Raw genomic sequence first — 8994 nt, 5'->3', positions numbered from 1 at the left:
TTCTATTAAGTATTATTTTGAGGTCATACTGCAAAGAGACCGGGCAAACGACTCTGACGTATCAGGTAAAACTTCCCTGTTATAAAATTTTGCAAAGGATGCCGAGTTACCTGTCCATCCTGCGGTTCTTTTTATAACATCTATGCTTACGCCAAGCTTATTGGCAGCAGACGTAGATGCATGTCTAGTGCTGTGAGAGCTGAATACCGAAGTGTCGATCCCGCTCTCCTGCAGTGTGGCCTTGATCCAGCGACTCAGTGATTGCGAACATACATTTTTATATGGCTTTTTTAAGCTTACGAATAAAAACTCACAATTTGTTTGCCTTTTATCGGCAGTGGTTTTTAGATATTGTTCTAAAGTTCTAGCCGGACAAATAGAAGGCCTTTCGTCGAAGTAAGGAAGAATCAATAAAGGTTGTGATCTACCAACCGCAGACGTTTTTATTTTATCAGAGATTTTAACTATAAATTTATCACCATGATGTTGGTGAATATTAGACACTCGAATCAAAGAGAGAGTCTGCACGCGATGTGCAGTGGTCAAAGCTAGTAATGTTGCTAGCTTTTTAGATAACAAATCAAACGGCAAGCTTTCGTTCGGATAATGATTACTTAAAAAATCTAAAACTACAGCAGGATTCCAAGTAGAAATATACCTTGGAAGGGGAGTCCTCAATTTATACACTCCCTTCATGAATCGTTTTATCTTTAAATCGTTCATGAGTTCAGAACCTACTATAAGACTTATAGCTGATTTCGCTGAGTTAATTGAACCGTATTTATTATCTTGATTATAAAGACTTACTAAAAATTTCAATAAATCCGTAACGGATGCCTCATAAAGATTGACGTTCATTTCTTGGCAATAACAAAACCATTTTTTAATACATGGTTCATACTGACTAATTGTACTGTCCGTCAGCGAGGCTAGCATCACGTCCGCGGCTTCGCGAGGAGCACCCTGCCTCAGGAACGCCGTCCGGATAAGACAGCGGCCACCAGGGTAAGGCTCCGCTGAAGCTTGTGTTCGGCCCTGTAAGGCGAATGTAATAAATTAGCCTCTGGAGGAAATACCAAGCTATTTGAAATTTGTAGTTTCTTAAAAAGTGGAAACCACGGTTGTGTGTGCCATAAAGGTACAACCACAATACCCTCCGCTTTATTATTTACTATTTTCTGGAGCACTTTAAGTATCATAGAAAATGGAGGAAAAGCATAGAAGAAGAAGTTATTCCAAGACAATGTAAAATCATCAACTTTGAATGCCTCTGGGTCCTTATGCCATGATACAAATTTCATACATTTTTATTTAGACGACTTGCAAACAAGTCAATTTCTGGTCGTCTAAATGTCTCACAGATCAGATTATAGGCCTCATTAGCGAGCTCCCACTCAACATCTGCATGAACTCGGCGAGATTCGACATCGGCAATCAAATTCTCAGTGGAACTTATGTAAGACGCATATATACATATTCGTCTTTCTTCGCACCACTGCCAAATCGTTCGGCTTAATGCATTGAGATGTGGAAACTGAATGCCTCCAAACCGGTTTATGTATGCAATTGCCGTAGTATTATCAATACGCAAAAGGATCTCGCAATCCGTGAATTTACTGGCAAATATTTTTAAACCAAAAAATGCAGCTGTCAGTTCCAAAAAGTTGATATGCTCATTTAACTCTTCTGTCGACCACTGACCACTCGCTGTTTGATCCGAGCAACTAATACCCCAGCCCGTACGAGATGCGTCTGAAAAAATTTCTAGCCGGTAATCGCCTGACCGTATCGGGTTGTTACATTTATCAATATTACGTAACCACCAATTAAAATCGCTACTAAGATGATTTGGTATTGACATGAATTGATTATAATCATCATTATCTTTTAAACAAAGGTATTTCTGTCGTTCGAACATTTTTGTATAAACCCACCCGTACTGAACGGCTGGGCATACGGAAACTAGCAAACCAACTAAATGTGCAAAATCTCGAACTTTGCACCTTTTCATGTTCGAAAAACGTATTATCTCACGCTTTATTTTTAATTTTTTATCTTTCGGAATGCTAATTGTTAATGCACTGGAGTCAAAAACGAAACCTAGAAAAGTAATGGTTCGACTAGGCGTACCGTTACTTTTTTCTAAGTTTATTACAAAGCCAAGCGATTCCAATAAGTCTTTGGTTTGTTTGAAATTTTGTTTGCATTCGTAAGGTCTGGAACCGAGTAGACATATATCGTCTAAATAAATTACAGAAAATAACCCTTGTTTTCGTAGATACTCCACGACAGGACGCATAAGTTTTGTGAATACGTATGGCGCTAAATTCAAGCCAAAGCAGAGTACTTGAAATTCATATAAACGCCCTAACCATTGGAATCGTAAGTATTTTTTATGGTCTTCATAAATACTTACTGAAAATAAGCATTCTGAAGGTCTAATGTACACATATAAGTATCTTTAGCTAAAAGACGCATCAAAGTCCTGTAATCCTCAATTTTGAAGTGGGGCGTAGGAATAAACTTGTTTAATTGCTTTAAATTAAGAATAAATCTATTGTGGCCATTACTTTTCTTAATCAGAAAAATGCTTGATAAGAATTGGCCCTCGCATGGCTCGCACTGGCGAATAGCGCCTATATTTATGAGTTTAGTAATTTCATTATTCATTTCTAACTTATGCTGAGCGGACTGTGGTTTATTTGCAGGTATCTTTGACTGGACGATATCAACGTCGACCGGCAAGCGTAGGCCTCTGACCCAAGACAAAACCACCGGGTCATTAGTTATGCGTTGCCAATTATGGTAGTAAAACTGTAATGTACCTGCCTGCGACTCGCTGCTTAGCGCCGATTGGCGGCCAGCCTGCTGGTCCGCGGCCGCGGGTCGCGGCGCGCGCTGCTGCGCGGCGTCGCTGCCGGCTGCCTGCGCCCACCAGCCGTCGAGCTCGTCCTCGCGTACGCGCGTCGAGGTGCCGGCGGTGGCGGGCCCCGCCAGTTTAAAGCCCTCGAAGGTCCCGCTTCAGCCTGTCTGCTCTTGGGTGGAGGCTTCGGTTTCGTTGAGGCAGGTCTCATCTCCGCGCCCGTCTTCGTTATCGCCTTCATAGATTTCAGTTTCTCTAAAAGATCAGTACCAAAAAGAAATCTATCGCGTTTCAGGTCCTTTATATTTTCTTTGACGTCTTTGCTAAGACAAGCTTGTAAGAAGTTCCTTCTAGCTGATGTCTCTTCGTAATGTACATGGCATAACAAGCGGCCCGCATCGCTGAGTAACTTCAAACTTTCTTTATTATCTGCGGCATCAGATTCCAAATTCGACGACATTAAATAAGTCGGCTATGCATGTTATAACGCAAGCCATACTTCTCTGTTTATCGGATAAGATAACATCTCTCTTGAGCGCGTTTTCGTTGACTGCTGCTTTGATTTCAGGGTTTAGTATAGGATTCTGCAGTAACGTAAGATTCTCAGGGATATCGTGACATTTAATAATTCCCTTTTTCACATCCTCCTTTAACCCATTGATTAGTATATCGGACCATCGGCTAGCAATATCCTTGTGAACAGCCTTGCTAAATATTTCCTCTTTAGCAGGTTCGTCACCTAGAATATTCAAAATACTCGGATCTAACTCCGGCGTTGTTTCCAGTTGAGAATCAAGGAATGGAGATGGTTGATTTTCCTCTTGGGGTCCTGAAAATTCGACACATAATGACTAAGTAAAAATAATTCACATGAGCAAGTCTAGAAACAGTCTTTCAAACTGTTTTCATGCCTGACTTGGTAAAAGGTAAGTCGATTGTATTCTGGATACACTGGAGTAAACTTTTAATATCATCAGTAGCTGTCTCACGGACTCTAGCGACTGCGTATCGAGGTGGCAAACCTATATACAACGAAACAACCTTACAGATCGATCTGAAGTATATTTTAGGTTAGTATGTAGCCTTACAGGCACAACTTTAGCCACGAATGTTTACCAGTAAAATAAAAATACGTCGCATGAACAAGCATTGCACAAAAAAGTAGCTACTTTCGTTGTGAACAATAAGTAGGTACCTACGCCAAGATCGCATAGGTTCCCAGCCGATAGGGGGCGCGAGCGCGCGCGGGCCCAAGGTCAAGCGCGCCTGCGTTACCCACGTACCTACAAAACCACGCGGAATATAAAGGAAAAATTAGTACCTTCGGTTTGCGGAACCTCCAGCTCGGAAGCATGATCGACACCAAGCTCGTTTACCACTTCCTCCTCGTACTGGTCAGACGACACAGAACTCCACGACTCTGAATCCGACGACTCCCCTCGGCGATCCCGTCGAACTTTTTTCATTTTCTGCTCCAACTTCTTTATTTTCCGTGCATAGTATTCTTCATCATCACTAAACTTACGTTTTCCCATGATAACACACGCGAATTACTGTCAAATATTCGAATTAAAACACTTAGCACGGGAATAGCGTATACGATGGCGGCGACACAAAACGTGTATGGGATTATGAAGTACCCACCACAGGGTATAAATAAAATTTGTTATTTTTTTTATAGTTGCTCTAAAATGGTGTACGATGGCAGCACTATCTTCGTGCTACTACATGTAAACTTTGTGTAATCTCGAAAGGCGAATTACTGAGTTTAATTCTTAGTATAGGTACTTCTGATCAAACGTCTCTCTCAAACTTACACGAGATAATTCAAAGTTTGTACGGAACCCTCGGTGCGCGAGTCAAACGAACTCGCACTTGACCGGGTTTTTTTTACGATATGTAGACTATACTTACCTCTCGCTGCGAATGATAATCCCTAGGACAGTTCCTTCAAGTATCTTTCGGTTCGGCTTCATTTAAAAAAACAATTAAAGAAATGTATTTTTATACTACGTCGGCGGCAAACAAGCATATGGCCCGCCTGATGCTAAGTAGTCTCCTTAGCCTATTGACGCCTGCAAGTCCAGAGGGGTTAAATGTGCATTGCCGACCCTAACACTCCGCACCCTCGGAGCTCTGGCAACCTTACTGACCGGCAGGAACACAACTCTATGAGAAAAACTACTATGATGAAATATGCTTTTATAGTATTTTTTCACCGTATTTAATTGTATTAATCAAATGTGCTAAACTTGCAAATGTCTACAAAACTTTTACGTGATAGCTACAGGGAATACATACAATTCAATTGGTATAACGAATTAGGGACTATCACTCGACGCGAAGCGGATAAAAGGCGTATCTACTCGTACATTAGTATTAAACTGAAGTAGTTTTAGTGTTCATGATATTCCTATACTATCTAGAATAGGTTGGTAAGTCTCCAAGCACGGCGTTGTGACGCCTGCATTATGCCTCATCAAAGTGAGTCGCGACGACTTTGCTCGCGTCATTGCTGTAGGAGCTTTGCATTTTTGCTCTTGAATTACCATTTACATAGATTAAATCTGCAATTTGGATAAAAATAGGCGCCTTTTACGTCTCGAATGAAGTGAAAATGAGCAGAGGCAATTTCTTTAATAGTATTTTATGCAACCGTTGTTTAAGAGAGGTCCAAAAAGGCGAGTGGCGTGAGTAACAAAATTGTTAATAAAGACGCCACGAGTATTTTTTGACTCAGTTAAACAACGTTGCATACAATACTTTTTCTACGACCAAGCACTTACTTTGAAATAAAATTGTAAATTTAACAAATATTTTTCATTTCATCTATTGCGATTTTGAATGCCGAAAATTTTTAGTGACTTCTTGGGCTATCACTGATATTTCTTCAGGCGTAGACACTAAGTTTTCGTCTTCACCCATTTTAAATGAATGAATGAAATTAAAAAAAATTGTCTATGGTTCACTTATTTGTCAGAGATGACATTTAAAATGAGGTTGGCAACAATGTATTTTATACAATATTCTTTAACTGGTCATTACACGAAGTATCGAAAAGTGCCAAAAAGATACTGCGTGTATGCAAAAATGCGTTTTTGGGGAATATACTAAAGACTTGTCTTGACAACCTATAAGGTAGGGGTTTAAAGATGTGTGCACGACCCTTTAAATGACAAATGAAAGTACGGGAGTAGAAAAAAGAAATAATCGGTAAGTTGGTAATGCCAATGCCATATACCTACATAATATTTAGTTTACTGTTATTAGTTAAATTGCCGTTTCACTTCGTTTTTGTTGATGTTGTTAATGTTATTATTTCATTCAGTAACTGCGTCTCTGTTTCACAACACACATTAAAAGTAAAAAAAGTGTTGTCACCAAAAACTTTTTAATGAGTGGGGCATTGAGCGCTACGAAATTATTGTTTAGACTTGTTTCTAAAATTATTGCGTGTTTTGTCAAATGGGTCGGTTGAACTTTACAAATTATAGGTACTAAATGATTAATTCGCAATTGAGATTAAATGAGATAAAATATTGAATTAAAATACATTAATATTATGATTTTAGTTTTTACCGACAACTATTAAGTTAAGATCATCATTATTTGATTTATATTACTAAGAAGACCTGGGCCTACGACAAAAATTGGCCTATGAGGCCCAAAAGCCATCGATAGCCGAGTCTAATGGTGCTGTACTGGTAGTTATATAACGTTATGTAATATCGAGTGAAAGGGACAACATGATAGTACCTATTGATAGTGTTAGGTATATCATGTTGATGTCACATCACACAATGTTATATAACTTTCAGTGTAGGAGCGCCATAACTTATGGAATTTGCATTTTGGTTGTGAGTTGTGACTTGCAACACCCTAAAAACCCGGTCCCGACGTAATTTTCAAATGTATTAAATTTACGAGCATTATTTTAACAAATATTTCTAACTTACGGGTGCAGAAAAAACAAATGTGTAATTCAGTGCGTGACTCAAATATCCTATTGGCACAAATCTATCCGACTAAGTAATACAATTTGGCTATATCCACCTTAATTGATTTTAGGCTAGAACGCACCGGCTGCGTGTACGTAGAAGTGCACGTGCACGTGCGCTAGGTAGGTATAGGTATAGGTTTATGCGGGCTTGGTTTCCGTAACTCAACATCATTACATTGCGGCTATTTGGTGTGATGGGTTGTCGGCACTACTCTTGCTAACCCAGCTTGATCAAGAAGCCTAGCAGACCCTTGATGTTGCTAACAACTTTTGGGAGAGACCTCGGTGAATTACAGTATTGTGCCCGGTACTCTGCCACCCATTCGAGAATGACGTGGGCGGCTGTCCCTCCTGCCTCTGCGCTGTAGAGGGGGTTGTCTGCGGCACGTAAAATTAACAGGTGCTTGTTTAGTGGAGCGTGGCCAGTTATGGCCCCAGTTAGAAGCCGGAACGGTGACCTCTTCAGCTGTCTCCAAGTCAAACCGGGGTTAATTGTCGGGAGGGGTTCTATCGCCTGCCTGTATGTGCGTAGATTTTACCAGCACTGTTGGTGTTTTACCTTGGTGTTATGCTGCATTGTTGCACAATGTTCCGTAGCGGTAGAGTTAGAATTGGCATAGGTCCTGCCACCTTCAGTTCCGAGCCTTCTCTGACCAACCTCACCTCGCCTCGCGAATTGCTGTGTCCTTTGATCCACTACAGAGTTACGGTGTTGGTGGTGCAATACCTCTTACAAAGCTTTGTGGCACTTGTAGATTAGCCCTGAGGTGAAAGTATAGTTTTGAAGAGCGTGTAGTACTTACTGATCGACTCTCAGAGAGTACCTATGCGTGCGCTAAAATGTTGGAGCCGTGCACGCAGATGACTCGTCAACAGGTAGAGTACTGAAGATGAAAGTTAGGACTTAGAAAAATCACCAGAGAGCTCCGTTGCTGATGGAGTTGTAGCTCACGACTTTGATCAGTAGTTTAATTCATTATCGAAAAAGCTATTGATTTTTGAATTTGTAGGTCATAAATTTTATCGTAATGCCCAATGAATTAACCATTAAAACCATATAAAAATTCACAATACATAGCTTTTTCTCTGAGGAATAATACTTACTTTTCGCACAGAGTTATGAGACACTAAAGACGTGTCTTAGTATAATTTTTCAGTACACTGAGATCTCATGAGATAGAAAAAGGTGGAAAAGTTTCCGTGAAATCGAAAGAGGATCGTAAATGGAATAAAAATGAACTCATAATAATAAAATTTACTTTAATAAATCAGAAAATCGTAAGTTCACACAGCCATGAAAACTTTTAAAGATCTTTCAATAAGCAAACATTTCTTCAGCTGCAGCTAGGACGCGAACCCACGCCTCAGCGGTTCCAATTCAAGAATTTGGAAGTATGTTACTGGATTGAAAAAACATCGCTTGTACATGACACTGTCAATAAAAAATATTACATCAATACATAATTTATAGGCATTATTATAAGGTTATATAAACAATATCTATGCGTCAGCATAAACTATTAAATGGCAAAATAATAATTCAATCATTAGATTGAATCTGTTGATAAGCATTTTATAGCTAATTAATTACGTCGTTAAATAATTCTGTAGAATCTTAACCAACAAACATTAATAGGGCCGTTAAAATTTGATTTAACATGACACGGGTCATATGATAATCTTATCAGTGAAACGGATCAACTTTGAACCTACGCCGATTGAAGGTCAGTATTGGAAAACGCTGATGGTAAGTGGATATAATAAGTGGATGCGTTTCACTTATGTATAAAGTAGGCTGACGGTAATTGAACAGCCAACCTGTTGAAATCTATTTAATTATGATCATACAATTATATTATTTTATAAAAATAGTCCTTACACTTTTTTTACTAAAAGTAATCGCTTCTGAGATCCCTAAATAAAATTGAGATGAAATATATGTGGCATCAAACAATTCGTCATCTGATTGGTCAAACATATCATAAGCATAAGGCTTGCACGCGTAAATTCAATACTAGTATAATTATTTAGAATGGGTTATGACATGTACACGTTTCCACGTTGCTATGGATGGAGTTTTGCTAGTAATCATAAAAATTATTCTTGGAAAATATCGAAACGAGGGGTTAAT

The 8994-nt window shown here is 39.3% G+C and overlaps 1 pseudogene; it reads right to left on the bottom strand.

Annotated features, from left to right (window-relative positions):
• Positions 1–2442: 2442 nt before the first annotated feature.
• On the bottom strand, positions 2443–4631 carry LOC133521935 (uncharacterized; annotated as a pseudogene).
• Between the last annotated feature and the right edge of the window lie 4363 nt (positions 4632–8994).

This window comes from Cydia pomonella, chromosome 10, assembly GCF_033807575.1.
Source record: "Cydia pomonella isolate Wapato2018A chromosome 10, ilCydPomo1, whole genome shotgun sequence".
In the NCBI taxonomy this organism is placed as follows: domain Eukaryota; kingdom Metazoa; phylum Arthropoda; class Insecta; order Lepidoptera; family Tortricidae; genus Cydia; species Cydia pomonella.
Note: the sequence above shows the minus strand (reverse complement) of the source record. Positions and strands in the feature narration are given on the sequence as shown.